General features: G+C 47.2%; 1 protein-coding gene across 5 annotated transcripts in view; it reads left to right on the top strand.

Moving 5' to 3' along the window:
• Positions 1 to 20,202, top strand: part of STX8 (syntaxin 8) — a 246,407-nt gene that overhangs the window by 176,285 nt on the left and 49,920 nt on the right. The gene's annotated exons all lie outside the window — the stretch shown is intronic.

Below are 20,202 nucleotides of genomic sequence, written 5' to 3'. Positions count from 1 at the left end.
CAGTGGTATACTATTCAACCAGAAAAGGAATGAGTACATGAAAAGGAATGGGTACATGCTACAATATGGATGAACTTTGAAACATTCTATTAAGTGAAAGAAGCCAGAATCAAAAGACCACATCTTGTATGATTCCATTTACATGAAGTGTCTAGAATAGGCAAATCCATAGAGACAGAGGGCAGATCAGTGGTTGCCAGGAGTTAGGGGTTGGGAAGAATGGGGAGACATTCCTTAGTGGGTATGAGTTTTCCTTTTGGGATGTCGGAGAAGCTCTGCAATAAGGTGGTAGCATTGGTCGTACAACATTGTGGATGTGATTAATGACAATGGACTTGCACGTTAAAATGGTAAATTTTACGTTACCTGTATTTAAGGGCGATTTTTAAAAAGCCATTAAAAATAAGGACTAATTGTTACAAAGACTAATTTCTCTAGGGTCCTGTAGTTTCAAGCACCATAAGCAACTTGGGAAGGCTGGGGGCTCCTGGTTTAAAAGTCCTACTAAACAGTTCCATACAGAATGACAATAGGTTCTCCAAGTAAACTAAGTGAAGTTGGGGGCACATCTAGCTTTTCACATCTAGCTAACGAGGAGACGCCTTTCTTTCTGAGTAGGTCCCTCCTTGTCACTGTCATAAAAGTGGCAAGGATAGAACACTGGATCTGACTCAGTGTGGCTCTCGTCTGGTGACTGACTACTGCCAGTCAGCAAGTTAGAAGCTCCAGGGAGACTGTTGGCTTCCTGGCCTCCTGGTTTCTGAGTTTGTTTGCTTTTCCCTAAAATACTTGATTTGGGTGCATGTGAAACCGGCCCTTAGATTTGCATAGGCTGGAAGGCCCCCCCAGCGAGTGTTTGATAAAGTTTTCGAGTTTTGTAAAGAACAGTGACCAGATGTGGCCAGTGTTCGTGGTTTGTGGCCATCGCGTTGCTGAACTTTTTCTTCCTATGGTACCTCTCAGAAGTTCTTAACTTTCCATGACACGCCAGAGCCTTGAGGGTTGGGGTTAAGTGGAATGGCCCCGCAGACCACGGAGAGACCTGTGTTCCCGTGGTAACACATGGCTGGTCGAGGGCGAGATGGAGAGGGCCGAGGAGGACAGGGAAAGGAAGGAAATGTGGGAGATGAGCCAGGAGGAGAGGGAAGAGGGCTACTGAGGGCAAAGGAGAGAGACCCCCCGATAATGAGTGCCTCCCGTGTTCCCCTAAGAAATCCCCTTCCTGTATTGTGATTCCTTTTCTTGGTCTTCGTAGCGAAGCAACCAACAGTGACTTGTTTCTAGATTTCCTGAATCGATGAGAAATGAAAAATAGGGATGTTTGGGTTAGGGCTTTGCACACGGCCAGATCTGTAGCCAAAGGCTAGGAAGGACCCATACCTTGAAATATGTCTTCTCCTCACTTCCATAAAATTCTGTATTTCTCTGTGTGGTCGTTTAGAGTCAGGTAGGCCAGGGCTCACAAATTCAAATGCCAGTCAGGTAAAGAACATGAGAGCCGCAGACCAGGTAGTCAGCATGTGGGGGAGGCGGGTACATCACGTGCCCATCCAGACAAGATGGCTGCGCCTCAGGCACCAGGAGTCCCTGCCATCTGGAATTGGGGGCCCCGGGCTGCCAGATCAGCTGCCGCCTCTCCTCTCCTTTCCCTTTGGAGGAGTAGAGAAACCCGATTTTATGTCAAATTTGCCAATCTTTAAAATTCTGCCCAAGTGAAAACATCACTGCCAACTGGACCTGGCTGTCTGGCTGCCAAGTTATGACCAGTGACTGAAGTCAACAGATTACTAATACAGACGCAAAGGCTGAATATGGGGGGGTGGGGGTAGTGGAGAGGCCGAAGAGTTTACCTTTCAGAGTAGCATAATTTGATTTAAAAAATACATATCACCAGGAAATCATCCATATTAAGGAAATTGGAGTTTGATGAGAAATCATTTTGTACCATGGTGGGAGGTGGGGTGGATGAGGAATGACACTGTGGGTCTTGGTAGGCAGGGGCAGTGGCATGGGGTGTCTGGGTGCTGGGCAGGGCAGAACCAGGCGGTGGGAACAGAGCACAAAAAGAAAGAAATCAGTTGGGCATCAAAGACAGAGGGCCAGACTTCCCCATTTACCTGGAGCCTCCTGGTCATGGGCAGGCCCAACTCTCCCTTCCCCAAATGAAATGGGAAATGCCCCCTTTCCTTATGGAACCTCCAGATAAACGCAAGGAAGAGCCCTACACCTCTGTAGCAGAAACCCCGAGACGTGAACAAGGTAGATAAACTTTGCCTTAAGCTCTTTTATGTTTTGTAACTTAACTCACTGTACTATTAGTCAGTTCTTGTGCTTGGGCCTCATTGTTCGTGACTTGCGTATTTTCATCTGCTCTAAAAAAAAAAAAGAAAGAAAGAAAAAAATTTTAAGAAGTTAAGGGAACACAGGTGAACTTTATTTTTTAATTAGTAGGATTAATTAACCTGGTATTTTTAAAAAAAAACAAAAACACCTAAACCAAGATCAAACAGGAGTGGAAGCATCATCCGCGGTGCAGGAGTGGGCATAGCCAGGAGCTAGAAGCCGAAGAGAGCCGTGGGCTGGCAGATGGGGAGGGCCTGGAGGATGGAGGGCTGCTGGCCCGTTGAGTCGAACTAGAACATTCTGTGAGAAAGCTGCAGGCCAGGTTTGGCCAGCGTGCATGCCTGTCTGTTCCCAGTCGGGAGCTGCACTTCGCCTTCCCCAGCCCCTGGCCCACCATCCATCACCACCACGCCTGCCTCCCCTGCTCTAAAGGCAGAATTTATAGTCAAGTTCGGAAAAAAATGGAAAGCGGGAGGTGGGGTGCATGGGAACCGGTTGTGAAATGATAAATCAAGGCCTCTTTAAGGTCTAGGATTATTTTGGCATCTTTCACTTTGGGGTTCTTTATTAGAGAGGCTTTGAGAAGCAAGGGTAGGGCTTAAAACATGAGTTTATTTATTTTTATTTTTTAAGAGACAAACAGTTAAAATGATCAGTTTGCCGGTTTAAATAGATGTTGGCTTCGTTATGGCTGTTTTGCTCGTAGGAGTAGAGGGAACGGCTGCACTTAACCCCCTTCCTCTGATTTTACTATCTCTGGGTAAACTGAGCCCCATCCATCATGCCAAGGGCTCAGGAAAAACTTGGAGTGGTTGGGAGTATCCAGGGCAGCAGTTTGGTTTGGTTTCTAAGGCTAACCTGGGGAAGAATGAAATCTCCACTATTTGGAGCAGAAAGGCCTCTGGTTTGGTGGTACACATGTCATCTGCTCTTCGTTCTCAGAAAGCAAGGCCATCTCTTGGTCCCAGTTGTCCTCACCACTCAGTGGCTCCCTGTGTGCGCGCCCCTGGCCTGCACATTTGTCTTGTAGGATGGCCGGTCATTTCCTGACACTTACTGGGTCTCAGACCAAATTCCTCACTTACAGCTGCCCCCCTCCCACCACCACCCAGACACACATCCCACACCCACAACCTTTAGACACTTGAAGCCAAAACAGTGTACCCCTCTCAGGTACTTGTGTGTGGCATGACCTTCCCAGTCCTTCCTTTCCCTCTTCCCCCCGCCCCCCGTTTATGCCTCATGCCTCTGCTCTGCAGGCCAGGGTGATTCTCGCACACCGAGCACCCACACCCAACCTCTCCCTCTGCGTTCCTGTTTCTACCACTCCAGCAGGCTGGCTGCTGCTACTGTCCCTTCCCGAGAGGCTCCCCAGTGTCCCCGTTTCTGGTCCCACTTTTCTCCCGTGCATCTCCCATAAAGCCACCCACTTGATTATTACGAAACCCCACTGTCCTTTGTCAAGGTGCTGGCCGTAGACCTGTCAGATCTAGCCCGCCCCTGGAACACAGCCCACAGCCCACAGCCCTTGGCTCTGGATCTAAGGCCCTGTGCAGCCCCTCTACCCTTTCTCCCGTCTGCCACCTTCTTCCTTTCCCCCTGTGGGAACCCTGCCCTCCTGCCAAACGGGTGGTCTCCAGCCCCCTCGTCTGCTTCTGCTGCCCAGCACTTGCTCACACTGGTGGCCTTCCCTTGGTGGCCGTTCCGTTTCCAGTCTTCCTCAACTCCACTTAATCGTTGGGCCTTATTGTGACAATACTCCGTTTTCCCTCTTCGCAAGCATGTATTTTTACTCTTTATTAACAATACACAAACAGGGGCGCCTGGGTGGCTCAGTTGGTGAAGCATCTGCCTTCGGCTCAGGACATGATCCCGGGGTCCTGGGATCGAGCCCCGCATCGGGCTCCCTGCTCCGCGGGAAGCCTGCTTCTCCCTCTCCCACTCCCCTGCTTGTGTTCCCTCTCTCGCTGTGTCTCTCTCTGTCAAATAAATATATAAAATCTTTAAAAAAAAAAAAAAAAAAAAAAAAACGATACACAAATATAAGTATCTTTGGGAGAGGAGCCTTGCCTCCTCCTCTGTGGTCACCAGAAGGCAGCCAAGTCAGGCAGGTGCAGGAGCCAGTGAGCCTGGTAGGGAGAGTCCCTCCCTCGAAGGGCTCAGCCCCCGGGGGTGATTGCTGCCCCTTAGCCATGTGGGTCCACCTTGATTTTTCCAGGAAGGCCACAAGTCTTCATTTCCATGTGAAATGGCTTAATTTACATTTTTTCACATCATACTTTAAAGGTGGCCCCTCCTGGAGAAACATCATCCCTTGCACTTACAGCTTAAAGACTACTACATGCAGGGCTCCCAGCTGGCTCTGGGGGTGAAGCGTGCAACCCTTGATTTTAGGGTCGTGAGTTCCAGCCCCTCATTGGGGGTAGAGATTACTTAAAAATAAAATATTAAAGAGCCAAGATGTCCATCAACAGATGAATGGATAAAGAAGATGTGGTATATATATACAATGGAATATTAGGCAGCCATCAAAACAAACCCGAAATCTTGCCATTTGCAACGACGTGGATGCAACTGGAGGGTATTATGCTGAGCGAAAAGTCAATCAGAGAAAGACATATATCATATGACCTCACTGATATGAGGAATTCTTAATCTCAGGAAGCAAACTGAAGGTTGCTGGAGTGGGGGGTGGGGTGGGAGGGATGGGGTGGCTGGGTGATGGACACTGGGGAGGGTATGTGCTATGGTGAGCACTGTGAATTGTGCAAGACTGTTGAATCTCAGATCTGTACCTCTGAAACAAATAATACATTATATGTTAAGAAAAAAAAAGAAGAAGAAGATAGTAGGAAGGGGGAAAATGAAGTGGGGGAAATCGGAGGGGGAGACGAACCATGAGAGATGATGGACTCTGAAAAACAAACTGAGGGTTCTAGAGGGGAGGGGGGTGGGAGGATGGGTTAGCCTGGTGATGGGTATTGAGGAGGGCACATTCTGCATGGAGCACTGGGTGTTATGCACAAACAATGAATCATGGAACACTACATCAAAAACTAAAGTAATGTATGGTGATTAACATAACATAATAAAATTTAAAAAATAAATAAAATATTAAAAAAGAAAAAGACTATGGTATGTGCACCGTGGCTATGAAATAGCAATTCATTCCGTGGGCAAATACCAAATAGGGTAAGAATTCTGCTTTTCCGAATGGGTTTGGGATCTCGAAAAGGAGGTGGTCTGGAAATTCAGGAATTGAATTTGGGATTCAGATGACAGGAGAAAAATAGGGCAGTGTTTTGTCCCTCTTTCCGTTTGCAGATGACTTCAGTAAGACAACCTCCCCCCCTTAAACCAGTAAAACCGGATGCCTTTACTATGCCCTTGTTGTTTTCATTTGTGAAAATGTTCCAGTGAAACAAACTTTTACGTGGAATTTTACCAGATTGACATTAAAGGGCAGGTCTCTTTGGTGGGGGGATGGGGGGCAGCACTGTTACATACTGAGAGTGTCAGTATGTTGGGGAAGATCACAGCCCTTTCCCGGCAGATGAATGAAAGGTCACGGGAGGGAGGGAGGGAATGAAGCAGCTTCCCTCTTTGATAGGCTGAGAAAACAGGAGGCTCTGGCCTCTGCAGGTGCTCGGGGAATTCCTACGCAGGTGCAGATTCCAAATGAACTCTTCTTTATAGCATTTGGGCCTCTGTGACATAGTCATCTTTCATTCATTCATCACACTTGTATTGAGTCCCCTCAGTGATGCTGAGCTGTCGGGAGAGTCCCTGGGGTGCGTGGGCCAACGTCCCGCCTGCAAGTTGCTTCAGATCTAGTGGGAGGGGAGGCGCCTGGGTGGCTCAGTCCCTTAAGCGGCTGCCTTCGGCTCAGGTCATGATCTCAGGGTCCTGGGATGGAGTCCTGCATCGGGCTCCCTGCTCAGCGGGGAGTCTGCTTCTCCCTCTGCCCCCCCCACCCTGCTTGTGCTCTCTCGCGCGCTCGCTCTCTCTTCTAAATAAATAAATAAAACCTTAAAAAAAAATCTAGCAAGAGGGACACAGAAACATCACAAGCACAGTGATACAAGGAAGAATTGTGTTAGTGTTCCTTAGGTCCTAAATGACCGATCTAGAAAGTTAATAGTAATTAAGAGGAATATTTCTCCAGTGCTTTCAAAGCTACCTGATATCTCTGTAGGTCCTTCCCTCACCTCTGTGGGGAAGTTTGATTCCAGTCTTGTGCATCTTAAACGCATGATGAGGGAAACCAGACCCATTCCAGGCTCTTGTGGAAAAGCCTTTTCTGAGCATAGACCAGCAGACTGAATACAAATCAGGAGTGAGGAAGTACGTTTCTACCGTATTTCATTAAGTTCCCATAAGCTTTCTTGGTTTGTTTTCGGGAGCACCTTGATTTGTTACTTAATCACGGATGGGTCGAGGGAAAAAGGGAAAACACTTCATTTACTCATCTGCCTGGCCACGGTTGTACGCAGAGATGAAGTGTCGACACTAGGATTTCTGAGATGCCCCGGATCTTGGGGAGCCCACAGTCTTGTGCCCTGAGTCTCTAGCTAGGGCCCTCATGGAGTCCTTGAATGCAGACATCTGGGCCCCACACAGTGAAACCGATTCAGGGAGCCTTGGGTTCTGTCATTCAACCAGCACCCTCGGATGTCCTGAATTAGGTGATGCTTGGAAAAGATTCTTTGAAAAGCCTTGGTCTAGAAGCCGGAGAGATAAGATGGCAGACAAAATATAACTGCAAGAATAGAGCAGCTGTGTAAGGCCACTTGGTGGTCCACCCCACGTGCCACCAAAGTTTGGGGTCAACAGAGAGCTCCTTTCCGGCCTCGGGACCTGGAAGGCATTTGAGTTAGTGCAGAAAAGATGGGTGGGGTTTTGATGGTGTGAAATGAGGAGAGCACTTTAGCCAAGGGAATGGAATGAACGGAAGCACTGACGTTGCAGGGAGCAGTGTGTCTTCAGGGGATCCGAGCAAGTGGCTCCCCAGCTTAAAAACCCTTCAGTGGCACCCTGGGCCTCAGAATAAAGTCCAGACTCCATAGCATGGTTCCCGTAGCCTAGAAGGGTCTAGTCCCCCAACACTCCCCTGCACCCCCTAGGGACTCTGATCTAGCTGTCCTGACCTAGTTGGCATTACCCTTTATTTCCCTGGCTTTGCTTGCTTTTTAGTCCTTCAGGATTCAGTATAAAGGGCACATCCCCCAGAGCAGCTCATACATAGCACCCGGGAATCTTCGTAAAATGCAGATTCAAAGGCTCCTCCTGGATGCCTGGATTTCCCATCCATGTAAATTCTGATTTAATTCCTCTGGAGGGTAGTACACTGGGATGTTGACGTGTTCCAGAGGACCCTAACGTTCAAGTTCAGATCCACTACACCAGGAAGTCTTCCTGAGTCCCCAGGTCTGGCTTACGATGGATGCCTACAAGATGCTCATCCTCGGTCATGGACTGACCGTTTGCCTGTGTCCCTCACTGGACCCTTAGCCTCCCAAGAGCGGGGGCTGTCTCTTGTTCATTCATTCAGGAGGAGTTCCCAGGCCACCTTTCCCATGCTGTCCTCTGGGCAGAGTTCTAAAGACAAAACAGACCTGGTCCCTGGACTCAAACAATTCACAGCATAAAAGGAGAACCACCATTTTAGCACGGCGCCTTGGCATGGTGGGCCCTTAGTAAGTATTGAATGAATGAAGGAGGGGCGAGGGGGAAGGACAATGGAAGGAAAGATGGGAGTGGGTAATGGTTGTCATCAAAGCACCTTGAGCACTCTAGGTACCCCATGCCCGGTCCCTGGATGGCCCGGAAGCTGGGAGACAGCCTCAACCAACCCTAGAGCATCAAATTAGCGGATTCAGCACTTGGAGAGAGGGACAAGCACAGGAGGAAACAGCGTTGTTCAGCATATGTATCGGAGTATCAGAATGCATGGGCTAGCACCCGGATGAGAGGAACATTCCAAAAGGTCTTGTGAGCGGGTTTGGCAAATGGAAAGTTCTCGTTGGTGCCAGGTATTACTTATCTCCAGTATGTAGAGCACCCCCCCCATCATCTCAGTATTCAGAGTTCTGTCTTTTATGTTCTCTTTTATAGGAGCATGTTAAGGTTCATTTAAACACCCATTTCCCCAGTAACATTTGAAGTTCTAGAACTGAATTCTCTCCAGCAGTGGGGGTTTTTAGGAACTCCAGCCCTCATATTCAGGGAGTGGTTATTACGCTTGAATTATTACACTGCACTTGAAAAATTAAAAGAGTAAAGGGCTTGAAAACCCTATCGGTAAATAAAACAAATAACAAAAAAGAGGGAGGGGCTCAGAAGAAGTGAGATTCCTGGTGGAAAGTGAACAGTCACACGGAAGGAGAAGCAGATGGGGCTGGGAAGAGGCAGGGGAAGGGAGGGGACCGTGAGCCATCCCTTGGGTTTTTGAATGGCTGGCCTCCCGCCCCAGTGGCTGCAGAAATTAGACTGGCAGCACCCTTCTTTGAAATACTGATGAGCTCTTTTTCCCCCACACCTTAATCAGTGTCTTGTAGTCTGGGAAACAGCTTTTTTTCTCTTTAATTTTTGTACGCCCCAGCTTCTTTTTTCAATGGGTGTGTTATATTCTTACGCTTTTGTGATCATTTGAACTTGACCTGTCTGTGGTTCTCTCAGATATTCTAGATTCCTTCTTCTGGTTGATTTGAGCCTTGACTCCCTTCCCCCCGTCCCCCCCTGGTCTGTATTAGGTAATAGTAATAGCTCTAATTGAATACTGGTGGAGAAAGGGGGTTTATTTATTTTTTTAAGATTTTATTTATTTATTTGAAGGAGAGAGAGTACATGCAGGGGAAGGAGCAGAGGCAGAGGGAGAAGCAGACTCCCTGCTGAGCAAGGAGCCCGATGTAGGACTTGATCCGGGGACTCTGGGATCATGACCGCAGCTGAAGGCAGAGGCTTAACTGACTAAGCCACCTCGAGAAAGAGGGTTTAAAAAGAAATTGACCCACTGAGATAATATGGATGATAGGAAATGTACACCCACTATGTTTTAAAGGTGTAGATGTGTCTGTGTGTATATACACACACGCACAACTATTACAGAGGGTCCTCATAAGCACAGATTGTTTAAAAGAGAGAGAGAGAGAGCTCATCTGTGCACTCACACGGTCCTGTCAAGGGAAGTGCCTAAAAGTGACAAGAAATCCGAGGCCAAAGTTCCAGGTGTGGAGAAGCTAGTCTGAGCAAGGAGCTCGTCAGCAGAGAGAATGTCACAGTTCAAATTCAGTAGAACAGTAGATTCTCGGAAGGAGACTCAGGGAAGCGGAAGGCAAAAGTATCAGGACCAAGCTTTTTAAATAAATAAATGGATGCATGGATGGATGTATGTTTTTCCCGAGGAACCCTCAAGATGGTTTTTGCGTGCCCATGAAGGGATGACGTGTCTCAGAAATGTCTTTCCAGCCGTCTTAGGCGTTGTCTGAAGGCTCTCCGTTGGGAAGCCCGCAGGTACCCGGGATCGGTCCCTGCCTACTTCCCTATCACATTAAAGTGACATCCTCAAGACAACACTGTGGTTGGAAGTAGGTACAGACTGTTGTGAACTCCGCTTCCCCCCTCCCGTTTCCGGCCCGGGCCTTGTAGGAACCCTGTAACAGAACAAGTGATGGTAAAGGGGGCAGGGGGAAGCCGGGGAGTAAATGTCACAAATGTCCCACATCACCCTATGCTTTCTCCCCAGGACAGTCACTACCCCACCCCCGCCTCGCCCCGCCCCGTAAGCAAGCACCCAATGACAACTTTAAGGCAATGTTCTAATTCCTAACTCCTGACACGGGAATGTCGGACCCGTAGGTCTGGGAAGCTGTGGTGGGCAGTTGGGTCTGGAAGATTCCTTTTGGTTACTGCTCCCTCCCTGAAAGGGTTTCCCTCAGGCTCGCGCTCAGCCTTTGCTTTCCCGCGGGGTGCTGAATCCTCAGACTGCAAAAGTTCCTAAGTCGCGTTAGAAGGGTTTTGAAATGCTAATGCACAGCTGTTGACAGGTATGAATACCCATCAGCCTGGAATGTCACACCTATTCAAAGTAATTGAGCATCCTTGAATATAATCTCCTTTAAAACCCAGAAATGTGAAACCAGGTCGCTTCAAGCTGGGAGAGAGACTTCCTCCGGGCTCCTTTGGCATTTTATCTCAATAAACTCGAGAATAAATAAATAGCCACAGACACCCCCCCCCACACACACACAGTGTTTCTACTTAGCTGTCAGGCGTGTGTTTGCAGGGAGCACACGTGTGTGATTTGGGGGGGGGTGCATGCCTACACCAGTGCATATAAAACACAGCACTTGGGTACCTGTTGTATTACGTGAGCCACAATTTATTTTTCAAAACTCTTGAGGTAGACACCTTGCTCATTTACTAGCATATTTTCTTACACAAAAGCTTATTGAAGGTTTGTTATTTTAAACAGAATAGGTTTACTGTAGGAAAGTGGTAAAGTAGAGAACAGGAAACAAAATAAAAATCCACCACCTACAGATAATCACTATTAACACTTTGGGTGGATCTTTCCAGTCTCTTTTTGGGCACACATAGAAGAATACGTCTACATGCGTTACCTTTTTAAAACGTTTTGAGGATCATATCTCATAGACCACGTAATTTGCCTTTCTCATTCCTGGAGTCTGAGAAATTTCTGTCCTTAAGGCGTTTCCAAGACAGTGCCTCCAGTGACTAACTTTTCGAGAAAGTGTGTGTATTCTATCCTTTTCCATGACGTCCTGCTTTAAGCAGAGTGGACGTTTCTAGTATTTATGTTAAGATATAGTTTAACTTGGAAGTTCAGAACCACCGCAGACGTAAAGTCATAGGCCCTTTTGCAGTGGGGAAATACTGCACAAAAGGAAATGTTGCCTCGTCTTCCTATTGGGTGGGGCAGCTGAAAGCTTTGAAAGATGTGGCCTGTCTTCCCAAAGGCGGGCCAGAAAGAGCCTGGCCTCCTTCGGCAGGCTGGCCTTGTTGTCTTGGGTGCTGGGTGCTGTGCTGGGTGAAGAGAGGCCAGTCCTTGCTCTCTCGATGAGCTTCTATTGCGGGGTGGGGGGGGAAGGCGAGGCAGTAAACTGTAGACAGACACACAAATGTAAGAATTACCCATATTGTGATAGTCTAAACAGCTGGTAGGCCCTCTGGATCCAAAGGCTCTGAAAAAAAAAAAAAAAAAAAAAATCCAGGTCTGCATCACTTACTTTATTAACAGCGTCAGGATAGTCACCAGAGAGCGGTGTGGATAACCTGAGCGCGTTTAAGTAATTATGACAGATGAACGCAATCTGATACCATTAGCTCCTTTTGAATGGGTTATAAAATGGTCTCCAGTTGCTCATAAACTCGGGGTAAGTGAAATGCCATCGAAGATCTAGATCTCTAGGGGCAGACCTTTGCCACGTTCGCTCTTGGCTTCCGTGAGCCTTACCTTCCTTGCCGACTTTGCGGCTGATGTTGGTTGGCTAAGTTACCCAGAAGGCCAGCACACTGATTCGACGATTTGTTAAAATCTGCCCTCGTTGTCCGCTGGTGCTCTGGACGAAGGGAAAAATGATGAGATCGCCTCTAGTTCTTAGTCATTCTCTCTGACTCCAGCCCAGCCCTCATTCCCATTCACCCAGGCCCCATTATGAAGCAGAAAACACTGCTCAAGGCCTGGTTTATTTACCTAATAAACTGACTCTTGTATCGCCTGGGAAATGCTAGAATTTTTGAGCCAAGAAATCCTAGTAACAGGCAAACAGGGGTCCAGCAGTCAGGTCTGAAGAGACAACAAAATGAAGGTCAGCTAATATCGCCTTTCTTCTCCTTCCTGGTGGCCGTGACACAGCGCTGGGCTTTATTTGAAGATCCCAGACTTCGACTCATTGCTCGCATTGTTCGCTCACTAGTCCTGCAGGCTGTACCAACAGTTTCAGATATTAATGTATTCGAGAGATCAGTGAATGAAGAATTCCTCTGCACTTTTTTCCTTTTTAATTTTTTCTCCCCCTTTCCATACACTTTGTTGGTCGTGTCTTTGTCTGCCAGACGTTGCTGGGCATTTCTAATGAGAAAGCAAAGAATTGCCGAAGGAAAAAGGCAAAAGGAGGCAGGGGGGTTAGGGAGAAGAGAACAGGCGCGGAAAAACAGGGCGTGTTTAGCACTTTAACGGTGAGGTGACATTTTTACAAGCTAGTCAGGTGCACAGGACCCACTGGGGGAGGCAGCCTTGGCGAGGCAGATTCAGAACGGAAAGCGCATTTTTTTTTTTTTTTTTTTTTTTGGAAACGTCTGACTCATTGATTAGCTTTCTCGCAACGGAAAAAAAAAAAAAACACGCACTTTTATTTTTGAACATCATTTTCCCTGCAGGACACCCAGCCTTAGTGCTGCTTTCGTATTCATTCCAGCTTCATTATTGCGGCCCCCCTCCCAACCCACCCTGGGCAGCTGCTAAAAGGGGGAAAAATTAAAGCAATTCATACTCCTGGTGACTTACTGCTGCAGAATAATTGGTTTCTGTTTGCAAAGAACATTATCACAGCAAAGCCCAGAAAACAGAAAGGTCTGTCTGAGAGAGAGGGGTTGCTGAGACCAGGGGAGAAGCGGGTGCGTTGCGGGGGGGAGGTGGGCGGTGAAAATCACATTTTTGCAAAGGTAATTAGCTAATAATTAATTTTTTTTGCCATCCTCCCATACTCGGGTTTGTCCTTCTGTGATACATGTACCCATGCTGGTCTGGAACACACCCTTTGATACCTCGTGGAAATGATAATGAGACCAAACCAGTTAAAGGGCTCTTTAGACAGTGCGGTGCTTTGGGGAAGGCCGGGATAAAATGCAGACCCTCCGAGGGTTCCTCCAACACACAAGAAGTCCCTTTGTTTCCTGTTTTAGAAACCAGAGGCATGTCTAAAATTGCAGGGAAAGTGAGAGGGGCCGAGGAGTTGGCGCCGGAGGCTTGGCTTTCTGTATTTAAAAAGAGGGAGGAAAAAAAAAACTGTTCACGAGTTATTCGTGCCTGGATTTGATAGGGCAGTCTCTTGGGTGTTTTTGAAGTTCTGAAGGAAGGTTCTCTGAAGATGTAAGCGGGATCTGTCTTTCACTTAGACTTAATTAAGAAACTTGCTGGCTTTGTCTGTAGGGGGCCCATTACGCGCAAGCTGCAGCCCCCGCTGAATAGGGGCTCAGCCTGGAAAGTGTATACAGCCACAGCGCCTTTGTGTCGTGTTGCCAAACTGGAGACAGGAGCAAGCGCGGACCAGGCTCTGCCAGAGGTCATCCCTTGTTGTTCCTAAATGTGAGCCCCCGGCCCAAACAGAAAGCTCCAGCAAGTGCAGGGACGTTCCGGAGGGACCTAGAACTAATGAACCTTTTATAAAAAGAATATTAGTAAACAAAAAAGTGGGGGTGGGGGAGTACGAGAGAGGCTGTCTGTTTTCCAGTGGCCTATTCCCAAAGCATCCGGACGGGCCGAGGGGCTCACCCCGAGCCCTTTGCATGGAAACCGGGGACGGCTCGAGCCCGGCCTGGGGCACAGTCTCACCCCCACCTTGCTTCCACCCAGCCCGGGGACCAAGTTTGCTGTGGTCACTGTTCTCGTAACCTTGAGAATAATTTCCCCCTGGTGGGCTACTGTGGCCTACCCTATTTAGAACAAAGTTGCTGAATGCGGGAGAATAAAGAACAGTGGGAAGGCTGTGAGCAGTGGTTAATCAGCTAATTCGCATTTCAAAAGACACTAATAAGAGGTGATAAATTCAAATAAAGCCCCGGGTATGAGTACTTTACTCACTCTGGAAAGCCTTCGGAGAGGCTCCCGGTTCCCTCTCTCCCCCTGCCCGGCTCTCTTCCTTTCCCTTTGAAGCTGCGGGACCTCCCGGGGTACCTGCTCCTCGGCCTGCCCCTCCCTGCGAGCGGGTGGGGGGGGGGTGGGCCTGCAGGCCTTCGCCTTCCTTCTGCCCGTGGCCGGCTGCACCCTCTGTCGCAGGAGCGGGTGCCCTCGGGGGTCTGCTGCCGCCTGGTGACCCCAGCCCTGGCCCCTTGTCTGCCTGCACCCTCCGATCCCCCTCCCTGCCCTCCACCTTATGGACTTCATGAGATCCAGTCCTCTTCCCTCGTACATAAATGATGACTGCCTTCATCCTTCATCTCTGATCGCCAACAGCGCTGGGCCAACCCTGTCCCGGTGCCCTTTGCTGGGCTGTCTGCCCCGGCTCTGCCCGAGCGGGGTGGGCCCGTCTTAGACTTTCTAGGGAGGCTTCTCATGATTGGGTCTTTCTGCTGTCCCAGGCTAATGGCCCTGTCCCGCCACCAGGGCCACTCACCCAGCCAGCCAAGTGGCACTGGAGACACAGCTGTAACACCAACCTTCAGTGATTTCATTTCAGGCAGAAGTTCAGTTCAGGTGTTGGAAAATGAGCTCGTCCAAACTCTTTTCGCCAAGTCTCCCAACCCTTGGCAAAACGTAGAATATTGTGGTCCTTGATAGAACATGCCTCTAGAAGGAAAAGAAACTGCCCCGTAGCATCGTGATCCAGATGCCGGAAACAGCATCATCCTGTTTGACGCTTACGGTTTTTTCTGTGGCCATGATATCCACAGGGGGACCCTTCCCTGGTGGTCCCTAGTTTCATAACCGCAGAGCACCTAAACCCCATCATGCTCTGGAAATGCATCAGGAACTGAGTGAGCCACCATCCTAGTTACATACTCAAAGGCATGGCCTTCCATCTTCTGCCCATGAGTGATGTGAAGGTCCCCTGGACTTCATCGTTGACAACTTGATAGTTGGGGATAGCCTCACAAGCCCTAAGGGGACCACTGGCCTGACAGGGTGTACCTGGGAGCTGGACAGCCTTAAGGTTTGTCACCTATGACAGAGGCTTTCTGCGTAGCACACCCTCTAGTTATCTGGAGCATCTTAATTTGCGTCTTATTTGGACTCTGAATTATTCCAGAAGGATTCCTACTTTCGGAAAGGGTGTGGACCACATGACCTCCAAGTGCCCTTCCATGTGGGCACGCACCAGCACTCAGGCCTGTCTCCAGGGGCATATGGCCCAACGGGTTCTGCCTCAGGACACAGGATTCCTTTGCTGTCCGTCAGCTGAGGGGATATCAGGGTAGAAACTCCACACAGAGTCCAGCTTTATATCTGAAAAAACGCCACCGTAAGCAACAGAAACCATCTCTGGTCACTTAAGTGCAAAAGGAATTTACTGCAAGGGTGTTGAGTAGTTTGAAAAATAAATCACCGAGAAGGCTGGTGGATCAGGCTACAACATGGAGAGAAACCAACAGTGGCCACCACCTCACCACAGAATGTTCTGGTGAGGATCTCATTGCCGCACCTGCTGAGTGCCCTGCATTGGCCAGCCCTCCCAGTGCCAGACCCCAGGGGCCGTAGCTCGGGGGGCTCCCACTGATGCTCCTGGAGGATGTCCTCGCTGCCACCACCACCAAAATGAATGTTCCACGGTCCTTAGTCCTGGCACCCGAGTGGCTGCCCACTAGCTGGCGGGGGTGGGGTGGGGGAGTGCCAACATTTGGCCCTTTTGGCCCTGCCTCCTGCCAAAACTCAGGTAGCAAAGAAGTCCTCAAATATACGAAGTGGATTCAGATGCTGAGCAGCTGAAAACCGAGCTCATGTCCACTCAGCTCTGCTGGGAGTCATTTGCCACAGACGGACGTCTTTGGCTCCTCTCACTGAACTGGGCAGCTTTACCCAAGACGATTTACGTACTTTGTGGGGCCCAGTGAAAGATGAAAATGCAGGGCCCCTCATTCAGAATTGATTAAAAATGTCCAGAGGGCCACAGCGGAGCATAAACCAAGCATGGAGGCCTCCTGCACACAGGGTCTGTGCCTCTCACCGCTCAGGTTACACACCCATGAAGCCAGCCTTGGCTTGTCCTTAGGTCCCCAGGTGGGTCTTGGGGCCTCTGTAAAGCCATACAAATGATTTCTGATCTATCAGTGTTATTTCATTTCATTTCCTGCTCGCAATTATAATCATCCCCATTTGACAGTTAAAGCAAACGAGGCTGTGATTCCTGCTGAGGCCTTCTGACTCTCTGAATCGACCTTTCTCCACACCATGTCCACTGCTCATCAGGAGCTCAGAGCGGACGCCATGTGGTGTCCCCTGGGCTAGACACAGCGCTCTCGGGGCACCATCGTCTAGAGTTGCTACTGTTGTAGAAAAAGGACCGCTCGCTCCCTTTAACACTTCGTCTTTCACTTCCAAGAACTGCATTGCAGGAAGGAGGGAGCACAGTGCTCCCCAGCGAGGAGCGGGACCCACACTCCAGTGGTTCCCAGAGAACCGACCATAGCACCTTCTTGTTGCCGTCCTTCCCCTGTGCCTGTCCCTTTCTCCTTCTCCCCTTTCCTTTCTCATTCCCTTCCCTGGACAGGACACAATATGAGATTAGAATATTTATGGTGTTCTATAAAATACGAGGTTCTGCGACATGGTTTTAATTTAAAACTCATAGCTCTCGAACAAAATACAGCTCTCTTTAAAAAGCTATAATGAATTTCATTGTTTTTATTGCTATGCAGTCTTTCATTGATTTTTTTTTTCCTCCCTCCTAAAGTTTTTTTTTTTTCCCCTATTTTAAACCCAGGGAAGGAAAAATTTCCAAGGGTTATTAGTTCATTAGCTGTTAGAAGGAATAATTGATCTGTCAACTCAAAGGATTTATAAGGATTTGGCTCACAGAATTCATGAAAGCAGTAGCTTACGTTTAAGTTCTGCCTCAAAAGAAAACATTTCAGTAGGGGCTTCTCCTTACTTTTTGCAAGATAAAAATTAGCATCCCTCTAGTGATGAAAAGGCCCCCTATGTTTTAAGATCCTCCCAATCGGTAAGAGCTATAGCAGCAATATTTGCACCTACACCTGAAATAATTGGATACGTATGTATTTCACCCAAATGAATGGATTATAAATATTAGAGTTTTTGGTTTCTTCCACTGGTGGGTTCCCCCCCACCGCCCCAGTAAAAGGGATGGAACACAACATTTCTTCAACCTCAAATGAGGTTTTTGCTTTCTTTTTTTTTCTTTTTCTTTTTTTTTTTTTTTTTAAGCAAATGCACCCAAATTGGGTTTGGTTCACAAAGGAAAGACTGACTGCAAAGCTAACAGACCCATCATTAGGCACCCTGCCCTCTTAAATGGCCTGTCCATTCCACTGCTCACAATATAGGACTAAGGCCGTAAACAAGGGATCCAAGAGAACTCTGGACAAGAAACATACAATGGAGTGGGATAAATTTCTTTAGCATAAATAGCAGTCTCCAAGGGTGACTGGTGTGAATGGATTCCTGCTGCGAGGGTCTCTGTGCCTACAGAGGAGATCTGTGGCTTTAAGAGCTGTGGTCCCACCCCCTGGGCTGTGGAAGTGCTCAGTCTCCCCTGCTGGGCTTGGTCCACAGGCCCCCTGTGGGCCTCCTCTTTCCTTTCAAGCTGTGAGTCCTAAGGAACTCGGTGACAGCTCCCCTTTCATTCTGCTGTGCAAATCCTTGAGCTGTTCCTAGTGCTTTCAAAAGGAAAATATAAGACATTTTACTTATTCTGTCCAGCAGGAGCATGGAAGTCTGGTAAGACCCAGGGTTATTCCGGCAGTAAGCCTGGGGGAGATCTTCCTCTTTGTAATGACTTGTCGCAGAAATTCCCTGAGATGGCTGGTAACCCACACTTTATACTTCCTACATCCTTTACATCCTGCGCTGTGGGATGCCATCTGGGTACTGTTCCCCCCCTAAGACTTGTGTCCTGCTAGCCGGTGTCTGGAGAACCCAAGACAGAAACTATGCTAGTAGAAATAAGTATATCCTAATAGTACGTGTCAAAGGTTAATTTCATAGCGGCCATGAGCCAAAATGTGCAGGTTCCAAAGTAAATATTTACTTTTAAAAGAATTAAATAATGCATGGACACAGTTTAAAAAAAAAGAAATCAGCCAGTCCTCTGCCCCGGCCCTCCTCATGCCCTGTCCCAACCCAGAATCAATCACTCTGAATCCTCTTTGCTTTTTCTCCTTCTGGTGATTGCCTGCATATTATGGAATGATATATTTATACACACCATTTCTAATTTCTCAACTTTGGATATTACCTATTGATTTCTTGATCTGATATATAGGGTTTTACTCAGACTCTATAACCCTAATTCTTCTCTTTCCAATACCCCAGCTTTTATTCCTCTGTATATTATTATTGTAACTTTAAGTAATATACTTAAATCTCTACTTCCTGTTACCTTGATTGCAGACAGGACATTTGCCTCACCTTTCTGCTACTTGATTTCTCATCTCTCTACCCTTCACTTCTATCAGCTGTTGATAACGCTTCCCTTCCATTTTGACCACAATTAAGATTTCTGTACTGTGATTTTAGGTTGATTCCAATGTTAGAAGCTAATAAATAGCTTTCATGTTATTATATCAATATGAATATTATATACTGCAAAACCAAGACCTGCACTATGGTTGATTATATTTACTTCTCTATAATTCTAAATCATAATCCCTGTTGAAATCTGTTTTCTTCCATTCCATCACTGGTAAAAAAAAAAAAAAAATCAGAGTTTGTTTGTTTGTTTGTTTCTTGGCTTTTTTGGTTTTCTGATTTCTCCCCCCCTTTTCTTTTCTTTTTTTTTTTTTTAAAGATTTTATTTATTTATTTGACAGAGAGAGAGATAGCGAGAGCAGGAACACAAGCAGGGGGAGTGGGAGAAGGAGAAGCAGGCTTCCCGCCGAGCAGGGAGCCCGATGTGGGACTCGATCCCAGGACCCTGGGATCATGACCTGAGCCGAAGGCAGACGCTTAACGACTGAGCCACCCAGGCGCCCTCCCCCCCTTTTTCTTATTGGGAAAAGAAACATGTCTTTTCCACCCTACACCTGATATCTTCCAACTTCTAACTCACTCTGTTATTTTGAAACCATTCCATTCTTCTGGAAGCCCACCAACTTTCTGTTCTAATATGCTTGTTCTAAATTGCTTTCCACATATACCAACAAACAGAGTTTATACTGCCATATACATACCCTGGAGTTTCCAGTTGCCTTTCTTTTTTCCTTACTTTCTTTGCCTTTATTTTTCTCTTGAAGTTTTTTTGAACTGAATCCCTCTTTTTTTTCCAGGAAACCTAAATCCTCTAGCCCTCAGGCTTCCTTTTCCAATCTGGATAGTATTATGACTCTAAATATTGTTTACTGCTGAATCAAGTGGTATGCCACTGTTGTATTTTCTATCTTATATATTTTTTTTATTTTCCAGATGTTGATAATTCCCTTTTTTCTCTTGCTCAGTTTTCAGTGCATTTGGAGTTTTTCCCAATATATTAACATCTCTTTAGAACGCCTAACAATACTGATTTCCACATGGGAAAATTCCTCAAATAATCTCTCAAGGTTTTTATGTATTTATTTTGGTTTGTTTGTTGTTTACTTATTTGTTGGTTTGTTGGTACTCCTAGAGGTTTTCTAGAACCTTTTTGGTCCAATCTAAATTAGATTGTTTTTAGTTTATGTGGGGAAGGGGGAGGTTTTCACTGCTTATCATCCTGATGTTTCTGTTTGTTGTTAACCTGTGTGCTTATACCATTTCTCTGTTCTCATGTCTTCCTTTTTCTGAAAAATTTTAGCCTTCATTTTACTGAACAGTATCCTCAACTTTCTGCAAAAGGGCCCAAGAGTGGTATGCCTAATGAATTCTCATGTGTAAAGATGCTTTATTCCGTCCTCATGCTCAGTTGGTAGTTTGATAGGGTGTAGAATTCTAAATTGCAAATTCTTTTCCTTCAGAACTTTCTTTAA

The sequence above is a fragment of the Mirounga angustirostris genome, unplaced genomic scaffold, assembly GCF_029215605.1.
Source record: "Mirounga angustirostris isolate CCGP_5_RB_7025 unplaced genomic scaffold, mMirAng1.0.hap1 SCAF_17, whole genome shotgun sequence".
NCBI lineage: Eukaryota > Metazoa > Chordata > Mammalia > Carnivora > Phocidae > Mirounga > Mirounga angustirostris.
This window is presented reverse-complemented; position numbering and strand designations above follow the sequence as displayed.